This window comes from Prenolepis imparis, unplaced genomic scaffold (assembly GCF_030444845.1).
Source record: "Prenolepis imparis isolate NDT839.2.m4 unplaced genomic scaffold, iyPreImpa1.0 SCAF_41, whole genome shotgun sequence".
In the NCBI taxonomy this organism is placed as follows: domain Eukaryota; kingdom Metazoa; phylum Arthropoda; class Insecta; order Hymenoptera; family Formicidae; genus Prenolepis; species Prenolepis imparis.
In genome coordinates this window covers 178,975-192,306 of record NW_028141199.1, presented here as the reverse complement: position 1 = coordinate 192,306, position 13,332 = coordinate 178,975, and the positions used below count along the sequence as shown (strand labels likewise).

The 13,332-nt window shown below is 39.8% G+C and overlaps 1 pseudogene; it reads right to left on the bottom strand.

The window, feature by feature from the left end:
* Positions 1-9,574: 9,574 nt before the first annotated feature.
* Positions 9,575-11,268, bottom strand: LOC145947074 (uncharacterized; annotated as a pseudogene).
* Positions 11,269-13,332: the final 2,064 nt, after the last annotated feature.

Here is a 13,332-nt window from a genome sequence, read left to right as displayed (position 1 = left end):
GTCATACACTACCGCAACCTGCAGCAGTGCACGCGTCACGGCTTCGCGTTACAAAAATACATCGCGTATTACAATTCACTCAATCCGCATGGCTCCGCGATTACATTGAACTAAATACAAAATTTAGAACACAAGCGAAAAATGATTTTGAGAAAAATTTGTACAAATTGATGAACAACGCGGTATTTGGCAACACGATGGAAAATGTGCGTAATCATGTAGATGTAAAATTATTGACAAAGTGGGACGGACGATACGGTGCAGAGGCGATGATAGCGAAACCAAATTTCCATAGCAGGAGCGTCTTTTCAGAAAATTTAATTGCCGTAGAATTACGTAAACTAGAAGTAAAATTTAACAAACCAATCTATGTTGGTATGTGTATACTCGACATATCGAAAGTGTGTCTGTACGAATTTCATCACGAGTACATGTCACCGCTCTATCGTGACAGATGTCGGGTAATGTACACCGATACAGATATTTTAATATATCATATTAAATGCGAAGACGTGTATGAAAATATGAAACGCGATATCGCTAGATTCGATACGAGCGATTATCCAATTGACAACGCGTATGGTATACCGCTTGTGATAAAAAGGTGCCAGGTCTAATGAAAGATAAAAATAACGGTACGATAATGACTGAATTTGTAGGACTTAGAGCAAAAATGTACGCTTTGCGAGTAGATGGTAAGAAAGATACAAAAAAGGTTAAAGGTGTCAAAAGTAACGTTGTCGCGAGAACGATAACATTCGACGATTATACGCGGTGCCTGAATGAAGAGATTGAAATGACACGTAGTCAGTCATGTATTAGATCGAAATTGCATGAAGTATACACCATTTGCGAGACGAAAATTGCTCTAAGTCCGTACGACGATAAGCGGTATATCATACCTGATTCGACCGACACATTACCATGGGGACATTACCAGATATCCTTATAAAATGTAATGTAATATAATGTATGTGTGATATAATGTTATGTAACATATGTATATGTATTTCATATAGTAACGGAAAGGATGTATTAATAAAGATCTTATATATTTTTATATGTTGTACATATTATATATTTTTTAATTTTTTAGTAATTAATAAATACAATTTGTATGAATTAAATTGCATTGTCCTTATGTATCCAAGAGTTGTGCGAATTGTCAAATCCCAGCCATTTTACGTAAACCTCGTCACCCCTCCTGCGCAGTACTTTCTCCACGAGATATACGTCCGGATAATTCGCGCTATGCAACTCGTGCTCGTAAAACGCTCCAACGACAGATGTTTTGCGATAGTCCTCGAGTAGATAGATTACGGGATTAGTACGCTGCACTTTAACAATTTTAAATACTTCGGTTGTCCAATTTGGTGTGTAACCCTTCTCAAAAAGTTTCTTGTACTTGCTAACGCGTACCGGGTCACCTACTTTGAACTTTGCCGGAGCGGCAATCTTTATGTTACTATATACTGTTTTTAAAAGTTTATCAGCGATCGCGGGGGGTCAGTGACGTCGGCGGGTCGCATGCCGATCGTTCGATGCTTGCGCGCGTTGTAATCCGATACGAGTTCCGCCAACGCGTCGATCCACTTGTAAGTTCCGTTCAGCGTAAACATCTTCCACATGTCGTTCTTCAGCGTGCGATTGAATCGCTCCACAACCGATGCCTTCAATACCGAATATGTAGAATAGTGATTGATGTTATGTTTCCGTATAAGCCGTTGCACGTCGGCGTTATAAAATTCTTTCCCCATATCGGTTTGCATGTTTCTCTGGCATCTCTTGCTATCTCGAATTATCTCGGCGATAGCATCAGCCGTCTCGCTTCCACCTTTACTCTTGAGTGGTATGGCCCACGCGTACTTGCTCAACACATCGATGACGGTGAGTATGTAGTGATAACCTTTGTTGAAACGAGAATACAGACGCATCTCGACGATGTCGGCTTGCCACAAATCATCGTATCCCCGCACTATGACGTGTCTTCGGGGAAAATGTTTTTTCGCCGGCGCGTGCAGTTCGTTTACCAACTGCCGTCTCTCCAAACTATGTTGTTTCATCGCTTCGTCGGCTTTTCTCGATCGCCGTTTGTCGCTGCTTGTTTTAACGCTCATTTCCGTTCTTGACCTGTTCTTGAGCCGTTCGTAGCCGTTTCTGACCCGTTCTTGAGCCGTTCTTGACCCGTTCTTGAACCGTTCTTGAGCCGTTCTTGCGTTGTTTACTTCCGTTCTTGACCCATTCGAAAATCGTTCTTGATTCGTTCGCAGCCTTGTTCACAGTCGTTTCTAACCCGTTCGTAGCCTCTCCTGACCCGTTCGCAGCCGTTACTGACCCGTTCGCAGCCCTGCTTGAGTTGTTTGTAGCCTTGTATGTAGTCTTTAATGACTTGTTCGTAGCCTCGTTCGCAACCCTGCTTGAGTTGTTCGTACCCTCGTTCGCAGCTGTTGTTAGGCCGTTTACTACCACTACCACTCATTGTAGTTAGATAGCAGTTCGATAATCCTTCGTAGCCGTTCGATAATTGTTCGTAGCCGTTCGATAATTGTTCGTAGCCGTTCGATAACCGTTCGATAGCCGCTCCTAACCCGTTCACTGCTGCTCATTCAGGTTGATAGCCGTTTCTGAGTTAGCGTTAGCCGCGCATTGAGGTTTGTTTATCACAATCTGTATTGCCCGCACATCCTTCTCGAACGAAGTCAGCTTCTCATCTGATTCTTTCTGTTGATTCATCAATCTTTTAACGCAGGATTCCACATACAGTTTGTTGACGGCATCAGTGTCAGCTTCAGGTTGCATCATAGTCTGTAGCGACACGACACAGAGCGTTTCCGCGCACGTAACTTTTCATCAATCTATCCCAATGATCGCTTGTGCCGGTTGCATCATTTCTTGGTTCGAATAATCCAAATTTGTTGATAGGCATTTTTTTCCCCCGATACGAGTGACGCTGATCGACTGATTAGATTTGTCGAGACACCATTCAATTTATAATAATGCCTGCTTCGCGAAATTCCTCGATGATCGACAGGATCTCATTGTCGTGAGCGTTGTGGCCAGCTCGGCGCGAAGCGTCCAGCAATCGTACCCGATCCACTAGCTCGTTGGAGTCATCCCAGTGTATGTAATCGATTTTATTGTCGGTTAGTGCCATCGCGTGAGGCATGAATACTCTCTTTCCAGATTTTTTCTTTTCAATCGATATTAATGGTGCGATTATATGTTTGTACTTGTATCCCCTGTGGCTTCGTAATTGGCCTTGTGTGTCATAATTGCGTTTATGCGCGTTCGTCGCCAATAATATGCTCTTGTATTTATACATCCTCCGTGTAAATGTCATCATCGGGAATTCTCTTGAAGATCAATTCGTATAATCCTGGTGTACCGATGTACTTCACTTCGTCTATAATTATAGAGTCATATTTGTCAATGTCGAATCGTTTGTTACCAAGACGCATTTCATCCTTATCGAAATAGACACCGTACACGTGATCGATTTTCCTTTCTTTGTCGCCACCGAGGAGAGTGCTCATGTACTCTTGTCCCAGTGGTCCCAAGTGCTTTCGCAACATTTCTCGACCTTCCAGCGTTTGTAATGTGTTTCGAACAAACGATGTTTCGAGCGTGCTGCCCGAGGTTTCGAAAACATTTTCGTTTGCGAGTGTTTCGGGTATCATAGGTTGTACGATTCTCGTTGTCGCGAACGGTGTAGAGCTTATCATCGGTTCATCCAATAAAGCATTCGATGTACGCGGTGTCGATGAGCGATTCGGGTTTGACCGTTTCCTCTTTTTCGGTGTCGCATCATCCTTCTCCTCTTCCAACTCCTCCTCCTCCTACCGCTTGATGGGTAAGATTTTAATCTTTGCGGTAATTTCCGGCTCGTTTTTCACCGCGATCGAGTTGTCGATAATCTTTTGTAGCGGCTCAATAATAGGTCTAAAATGGGTCTTGACCGCGATATCGTCATCGATCTTACCGGTCTTCAAAGCGCGATGTTTCTTGCGGATTGCTTCACTCGTTTTCGCAATCTCCTTCGCTATCTTTTCACGTTCGCGAATATTATCGTTCTCAACCATGTCGGTAGAGTGTCGAACGCTCGTGTTTCACCTCTCTCGACAGAACATCGGCAACGACTAATTGTTTTGCGGTATCGCGAACACGTTAAATCCGTTTCTGTATCGGCCGTTCGTAAGCGAGCTATCCTTATCTATCACTAGAAATCCATACTTTTGCTGCCAACAAGTACGACATAATTCACTGAAATCCTCATATGACATGTCGGTATTCACGTGATCGTTGTACACATGTTTCAAGTTGGTACCGTCCTGTTTAAACAAGATTAGCAGGTTTGCGTTGTCGCGTATAAGATGTTTCGGTATTCTTGCGTATGTCTGACAGAGATAGAAGTAGTCGACGTTCGAGTGGCGTCCCATTGAAAAGTACTCTCTTATCGTATTTTGTTTGTCACACGCCACGTCATCGAAAACGAAAATCGAGTTTGGACATGCTTCGCTCGGTGGAATGACGTCACTGTTATTGGAGAATGTAAAATAGCCGATTTCATCGATCGACGTCAACAAATTCTCCAGATACCGATATTTTAGCTGTTGCAGCGATTTTGAGTACACGTACACGTTTTCAAAGCGGACGCCGTGCGGGCTTTCTATCAAACTAATCAACACGTTAGTTTTACCGCAATTCGAGGGGCCGCAAACGATCGCGCGTATAGTAGTTGGCAGTATCGTACCGTGTCTACGCATCTCCGCGTTGTCCCCCATCGATCGTAATCTGGCGTCGTAATTCGTCACGCACATCGCGAAAGGTTGTCGCACGAAATTCATGTTCACACTCCTGACTGGATCGAACGTCTGCCTATTTATAGCTGCGCGGAACCGCGAATTGCTCAGTAACGAAAAAATGTTTGTCTTGCTATCAAGTCCTTACGATATTTGTAATTTGAGCGCCGAACAGCTACAATTTGTGTCGAAAACAGTTTTATTGCGAATGTGCGGCAATTACGTTCACTGCGTGTGGGACAAGCTTCCGGAACATATAAAGGCGGATTTGGAGATTCAAACTTATCGCCGCTGTTTCGAATTGTATATTAAGACAATTGTTTTTTGAAATGATTTTAATTTTTCTCGAGAGATTATACTCTCTCCATGATTGATGAATATTTAACTCTAAATAATAATCCGCGTATATCGCAATAAAGTATTTTTTATCTCATGCAACTTATATACATATATGAATGACGACAGGTATAAATAAATTAATTTCAAAAAATTTTGATACAAAATAAAATTAATCTAGATGAAAAGTACACAGTTGAAAAATTTGTGTTAAATTTAACAAATATCACCTGTCCCAATATCAACGGTCCACAGAAATTTTTGTGTTAATTTAACATAATACGGATATGTTAAATGGTGACACGAATATTGTGTTAATAGATTAGATTAGATTAGAAACGTTTATTGCTGCCCCACTTGAGGATTACAAGGCGCTTTTTCACTTAAGGAGCGGTCCCAAACCTTTACACAAACTTTACTTCCACTTATAATCTATCCTTAACCTATGACTTAGCCTATACAATATACAAAAAACAAAACGCCACGCCACTCCGCCTTACTCTCGCCCTATCTCTTCGCACCATTTACCTCTCTTTAATCTCTCTCTTTACGCTCTAACTACCCCTCCACACACACTCTCACCCTCCCCCTCCTATCTTACGCAATCTTATTACTAGCTTACTCTAATGTTGGACCTTCGCTTCCGGCTACTTCCGCCTTCCCTCCTCCACTTTCTCTCTCTCACTCTCTCCCTCTCCCCCTCTCCCCTCACCGCCTTCCCCCTCTCGCTTCCTCCAACAGTTTTATCCACACTTCCTCTTCCCCTTCCTCCCCCAGTACCTCCCTCACCATTTCCTGCCAGCTTTTCCCCCTTCCCCATTCCATACATTCCTCCCATACATGTTCCCATGTCTCCACCCCTCCCCCACATATCCTACACCTCCTTTCCTCCTCCTTCTCCCAATATCTGTGTCCCCTCATCCCATTCCCCAATCTGTACTTCGCCATCTTCTGCCACCTTCCTTCCGTCCATCCTTTCCTCAGATACTTCGGTACTCCCTTCCCCTTTACCTGCTTGTACCATTTATTATATACCGAATTCTCAATCTTTTCCCCTCTCTCCTCCCTCTGTCCTTTCTTTTCCCATTCCTCAACCTCCTCCCTAAATTCCCCTCTTTCCCTTCTTTCCTCCACCTCCCTTAAATTCATCCCTTTACCCTCAAAGAACTCTTTTCTTTCTTTCTCCCACTCTGACATTTCCCCTCCCTTTTTAGCCCTCTCCTTAATTTCCTCTAAATATACTCTCGCCAACCCCCCTCCCTTACCCTCCTCCAACCTCTTCTCATATCCCCACGCTCTTCTTCCCATCCTTGATCTTAACTTTTTCCTTTGGAGCTCCTCCCTTATCATATACCCCGGCGTTCCCCAATCCGCTCCTAACAACCATCTCATATATCTTTCCTGCACCCTTTCCAATCCCTCTCTCTCCTTCCACCCCCATATCTCAACCCCATACCCTAAAACCGTCCACACTAACGCATCGAAAAGCCATACTCTCCTCCCCCAATTACCCCCAAATCTCCTCTTTCCTATCCCCCATACTTGCCCCAATACTGCTGCCCCCCTCCTCATCCTCTCCCGCACCTGTCCATCCTGCCCCCCATTCCTTTGTACTACATATAGCCTAAATACTTGTACTCCTTTACCTCCTCCAACTTCTTTCTCTTCCAATACCAACTAGCTTTCTTCAGCCTCCCTCCCCCCTTCCTGCACCTCATCACCTTCGACTTGCTCTCATTCAACTTCAATCCCTTCCCCTCCAAATATCTACCTAATCTTTCCATCCTCTCCCAACCTCACTCCTCCCCATCTCCCTTTCCTCATCTCCTCCTCCAAGTCCGCCATCATCATATTAAACAGCAGCGGACTCAGAGGACACCCCTGCCTCACTCCCCTCCCTGTCCAGAACTTTTCTCTCCTCTCTTCCAATATTCAATCCCTCACACCATTCCTATATCCTCTAATTCATCCCTTTTCCTTTTTAAAACCTCTTCCGGCGTCCCCGTGCTAGCCCTTCTCTCCCTCTTCTCAACATTCTTTATTCTTTGCACCTCATCCATTTCCCTTCTATACTTCTCTTACTCTATGTCTAGTGACTTTTCTCGCGCCACCTACCTTTTTCTCTTTCCCTATACCTACTACACCTGCTCCGATCTCTCTACACCTGTTCTCACCTATCTCCCTAATTGCTGACTCACTCCACCTGCACCACTTTACTCTCTTCTCACCGCTCTTTTCCCTTCTCTACCAACTCGCCTGCAATCCCCCGGCTTGCACTCACTCCAGATTCTCACTGACTCACTCTCTCTCACCTCTTCTCCTCCTCCTACCTCTAATAACCACTCAAAACACACTCTCTGACAGCACTCCAACCTTCTATCACGCAACCGGAAACGGAAGTCCGAATATTGTGTTAATATTTTAGCATAAAATAAATGCAAACTTCAAATAAACTTAAAATAAATTTTGTGTAAAATTAACATAGTTTTAATGTAAAAATTAACTAAAAAAATTGTTAATTTTACATTTTATCACCCCCACTTATATTATAAAGTAAAATTAACATTTTTTTCTGTAAATTTTAACAGATAAATCTTGTCACTAATAATACGGAATATATTTATTGTGTAAAATTAAAAATAGATATACATTGTGTTATTTTTACACTTTTTTTTAGTTGTTTTAATAATTTAACATTTGAGTCCAATTAACATAACAGCAATAAATGTTAAATTAACACATGAATGTGTTAAATATTTAACACAAAAGTTTTAACGGGGTCCGTTTTTAACAAGAAAACACAAATTTTCCAACTGTGTAATAGGGTTATAATAGGAGACGAAATACCTTGCAAATTACGTTAACGAAATGGCTTTTTAAATTGGACCTTTTTATCGCAATATACAATGACTTGCACAAGTTCACAAATGACTTTTGAATTGATGAATTTAATTTCATGTTTGCGTTGGCATAGGTATCAAGTTGCAATCTGTTACGACGACTCATCTATAATTCATTTCTCGGAATAATTTGCATTTTTTAAATTTGTATAGAATTATCCGCAAGAAAGATTAAATGAAATTTGATTTTCTTATCAATTAAAATCATATTTTGCACGTTTATTTTAAAACTCACACAAATCAAGCTAATGCTCACAAATAATACTCATTATTCAATATCGAAATGGCGTTTTAATTACTGTAAGCGCAGATGAACGGCAGTAAAGAAATTGTTCTAAATCCCTCAGTGAAAAATAAGATAGAATATATTTGGCTCAAGATACAATATAATTTGGCAATGTCAACGGTATTAAATTCGAGCGAGGACTGTTCCTTCCGACAGTTAATCGGCTGTATTTATTTCTTTCGCTTAGACTTCTAGATAATTCTTGACTTTTCGGTTATTGCTTTGTCTTACGACCTCGTCAAGGTAATCGGAGATATTGTTTTTACTTGGCTGTCTCACGAAACAATCCGAGTCGACTTACACTGTTTTTGTTTGCGTCCATATTATAATGCCGAGTTTGTCTCGAGTAAATATAACGGTCGAGACTTTTATTATCGATTCGCAATATCTAAGATAAATTATTCACGCGATACAATATTATAATTTAAAATAATTCCGATCCTACATTACTTTGTCGTATCTTTCAATTTTATAGATCTGATGCACAGCATGACAAATCATTATGTAACACGTAACGAATAATTTCACGATACATGCTACAATCGCATGATAACGTATTATCTTCTTCACTTCTTGGAAAATGTACATTCCTATATGATTATGTTTTCTTAAAATACAATTTATAAATATGTAAACAAACATGTGCAACAGATGAATGAAAATGTCTATATATTATTATTTATCAATTTATACACTTAATTATTAATGAAGAATTTTGATTAAAGTAGCCAATCTTTTCTAATCTTTCAATCCCGAAAATAAAAAAACAAGATAAAAATCATATTTTTGACAAAAGTTGTAAAATAAACTGAGTAAATGGCAATATGAGCCTAGGCGCTGTTAATAGGGCGCAATTTTTTAAAAAATTAAATGTATTATATAAGCATTCAAACGCACATCGTTTATTTAGATCCAAATTATCTTAATAAAATATTCGCGGACGTTTCGGATCCTTCTTAGGGCCATCTTCAGCGCAAAAAAAAACCTTAATACCGAGATTAACATAGAATTTGTAGATGAAGGATATTACAAGACACAACATAAGCAATTGATTATCGCAAAATAATTGTGTAAAATAAATGTAAAAAAAGATACAACACAAATATACAAATAAGCAAATGGCATTAAGACATGTGGTTTTGAAATAGAGAAGCTCTAAATAAGAAGTACTCGTGATATAGTAATTTACATGTTACTATGATCTAATCAGCGTGCAGAGTTAGAGAGTGTGCAAAACTACGTTAGTGCGTCTTTTATTGAAATTCGGTCCCGGAAAAGTGTGACAAACACAGGCACAGAGATCCGCGTCGGTAATTGCTACCTCGGTGTCCTGGTGAAAGCAGGGTGTCTTTGCTCTTTGTCATCTGCGGCACGATGAGCAATGAGTTCGGTGGAGTCGGCGACACGGTAGAAGTTTGCGGTGAGGTAGCCAGTGTTAGATTGGGTAGCGATTGACCCAGACTCGAATACGGTACTTGGACACTCAGCGTGTTCGGCGTCGGTGATTTACTCAATAACGAACGCCTGATTCGGACAATGAGTTTTAATAGAGATGTTATTACAGTCCATTTACTTTGCGATTCATCAATGTGAAATCGCGAAAGTTTGATATACGTTTCAACATCGCGCTCACCTTATGTGCATGGATCTGTGATTATGCCCGGAACCGATTCGCCACCTTCCTCCGACGACAACGAACTCGACGCTCGCGGTTGTTCGTTCGTCTCCACGCTGATGTTTCTGCTCGGATTATAACTGGGTAGAAAGCTGCTACTTCCCTGAGACGCGCCTTCCATCTCCATACTACCGCTAGAAATGATGGAACGCATTTTATATACAACAAGACTTCGAGATTTCTTTTTTTTTACTTTTCGAAACATACCTATGACTATGAGCGAGACTGCTAACATGTGAGGCTCTGCTACTGCCACGCGGAGTTCTTGGAAAGGTCCCCTCGCACTCTTCCGTTTCGAAATCGCCGTCGCCCAAAGTACTCGGTTGCCTGCTAACTGGTGCCAGATTCATTACTGGCTCGGCACCGAGCGACGGTGCTTTCATCAATACGAATTGTTGCTGAGCGTGTCTCAAGGATTCCATCCACGACTGAAAAAGCATGTGGTACTGTTAGTTTAAAACAACTTCCGCTCGTAAACTAGAAACCGCATTAGCTAAAATCATGAAGGTTTGCGGTTTCACCGACCAATTTTAACTTTAAATTTAATTAATTCAATCTTCTCTAGATTATTAAAAAATTGCATTATGTATATACATGTTGTTAGTTACAAAGAAAGATAAAAATTTAATTTCAACTATAATTATATCTAGTTAAGCGACATTAGTGAAGACCGTCGTTAATGAAGGTACACTACAAACGCGGAATCTAAATCGAACGGAACAGTGAATCAACATTCCGCGAACTTTGTCGTAATTCGTGATGTTTGTCGAGTCACCTTGGCTAGTTTCGGGTCACCGGCGCTCAGGATTAAAGCGGCCGAAACTGTCCCGTACTCGTTAAGATAAACCAATCCTATACTGGACGGTTCTTTGACCTCGTGTATTCGTATGCGGTCGACAACATACGGTTGCCTAATGATCTTAAACATTTTTTTCGTTGTAGATTTGCAAATCAATAGCATGTCGGTCAATAATAGTACGTGCACTTCCATCTGTAAAGGATAATTAATAGACCGTAATTTCTTATTTCAACACAGTGAGAATTAAATAATTGCTATCTTTAAGATATAGAAAAAAATTAGCTATAGAAACTACTTCATAAAATAAGTCAAATTACAACAGAATTATTTTCAATTATTTCGCTTATTATTGACAATCATGGATATTCTCTTTTAATCTCATATACTTATATTTCTGAATATAGTTTCATTTTATTCATATAAAAGTAATTTTGATCTGACTAACAATAAATAACATTGTCGCATACTTTGCTGGTGGCACTCTGAGTTTCAAATCCCCCTCTCGAAGGAGGGTTCTCAGGCTGCCCTTCGGACACCCGGGCATCGGCGTCGTGGTAATGTCGAGATTGCTGTACAGTTTGATCAGTTTCTCCACCTCCTCATCGAGACCTTTAGATTCCACGACGTCGTAACTCTCTAGACGGCAGGCTGCGCTGTCCAGCTTAGGAGCCTCCTCGTTTTTCCTCAGCGCCGCGTTCACAGACGCCACGAAACCGTCGACGGACTTGATCTATGTGCGAAACGAATCTTTCAAATTAAATTATCGCTTTTGTGAGTTTTCCTTTGAATCTTTTGATACCAAGCAGACAACAGCGTACAAACTTCTTCATTTGCTATACATAAATTAAGGATGCGTCGCATAGGGTCAGCGGTAAAAAAGTATCGATTTCTAATATTTTAAGACGAGCCAAAAATTCATCGATTATACATTTTAATAGTACATTGATTACAGAACCATTTGGTACCAAACAGACACCAGCGTACAAATTTTTTAACTTGATATACATAAAATAAGGTTGCGTCGCATAGGATCAGCGGTAAAAAGTATCGATTTCCAATATTTTAAGACGAGCCAAAAATTCATCGATTATACATTTTAATAGTACATTGATTACAGAATCTTTTGATACCATGCAGACACCAGCGTACAAATTTTTTAACTTGATATACATAAAATAAAGTTGCGTCGAATGGGGTCAGCGGTAAAGAAGTATCGATTTCTAATATTTTAAGACGAGCCAAAAATTCATCGATTATACATTTTAATAGTACATTGATTACACAATCATTTGGTACCAAACAGACACCAGCGTACAAATATTTTAACTTGATATACATAAAATAAGGTTGCGTCGCATAGGGTCAGCGGTAAAAAAGTATCGATTTCTAATATTTTAAGACGAGCCAAAAATTCATCGATTATACATTTTAATAGTACATTGATTACAGAATCTTTTGATACCATGCAGACACCAGCGTACAAATTTTTTAACTTGATATACATAAAATAAAGTGGCGTCGAATGGGGTCAGCGGTAAAAAAGTATCGATTTCTAATATTTTAAGACGAGCCAAAAATTCATCGATTATACATTTTAATAGTACATTGATTACAGAACCATTTGGTACCAAACAGACACCTGCGTACAAATTTTTTAACTTGATATACATAAAATAAGGTTGCGTCGCATGAGGTCAGCGGTAAAAAAGTATCGATTTCTAATATTTAAAGACGAGCCAAAAATTCATCCATTATACATTTTAATAGTACATTGATTACAGAATCTTTTGGTACCAAGCAGACAACAGCATACAAACTTTTTCATTTGCTATACATAAATTAAGGATGCGTCGCATAGGGTCAGCGGTAAAAAAGTATCGATTTCTAATATTTTAAGACGAGCCAAAAATTCATCGATTATACATTTTAATAGTACATTGATTACAGAACCATTTGGTACCATGCAGACACCAGCGTACAAATTTTTTAACTTGATATACATAAAATAAGGATGCGTCGCATAGGGTCAGCGGTAAAAAAATATCGATTTCTAATATTTTAAGACGAGCCAAAAATTCATCGATTATACATTTTAATAGTACATTGATCACAGAACCATTTGGTACCAAACAGACACCAGCGTACAAATTTTTTAACTTGATATACATAAAATAAGGTTGCGTCGCATAGGGTCAGCGGTAAAAAAGTATGGATTTCTAATATTTAAAGACGAGCCAAAAATTCATCCATTATACATTTTAATAGTACATTGATTACAGAATCTTTTGATACCATGCAGACACCAGCGTACAAATTTTTTAACTTGATATACATAAAATAAGGATGCGTCGCATAGGGTCAGCGGTAAAAAAGTATCGATTTCTAATATTTTAAGACGAGCCAAAAATTCATCGATTATACATTTTAATAGTACATTGATCACAGAACCATTTGGTACCAAACAGACACCAGCGTACAAATTTTTTAACTTGATATACATAAAATAAGGTTGCGTCGCATAGGGTCAGCGGTAAAAA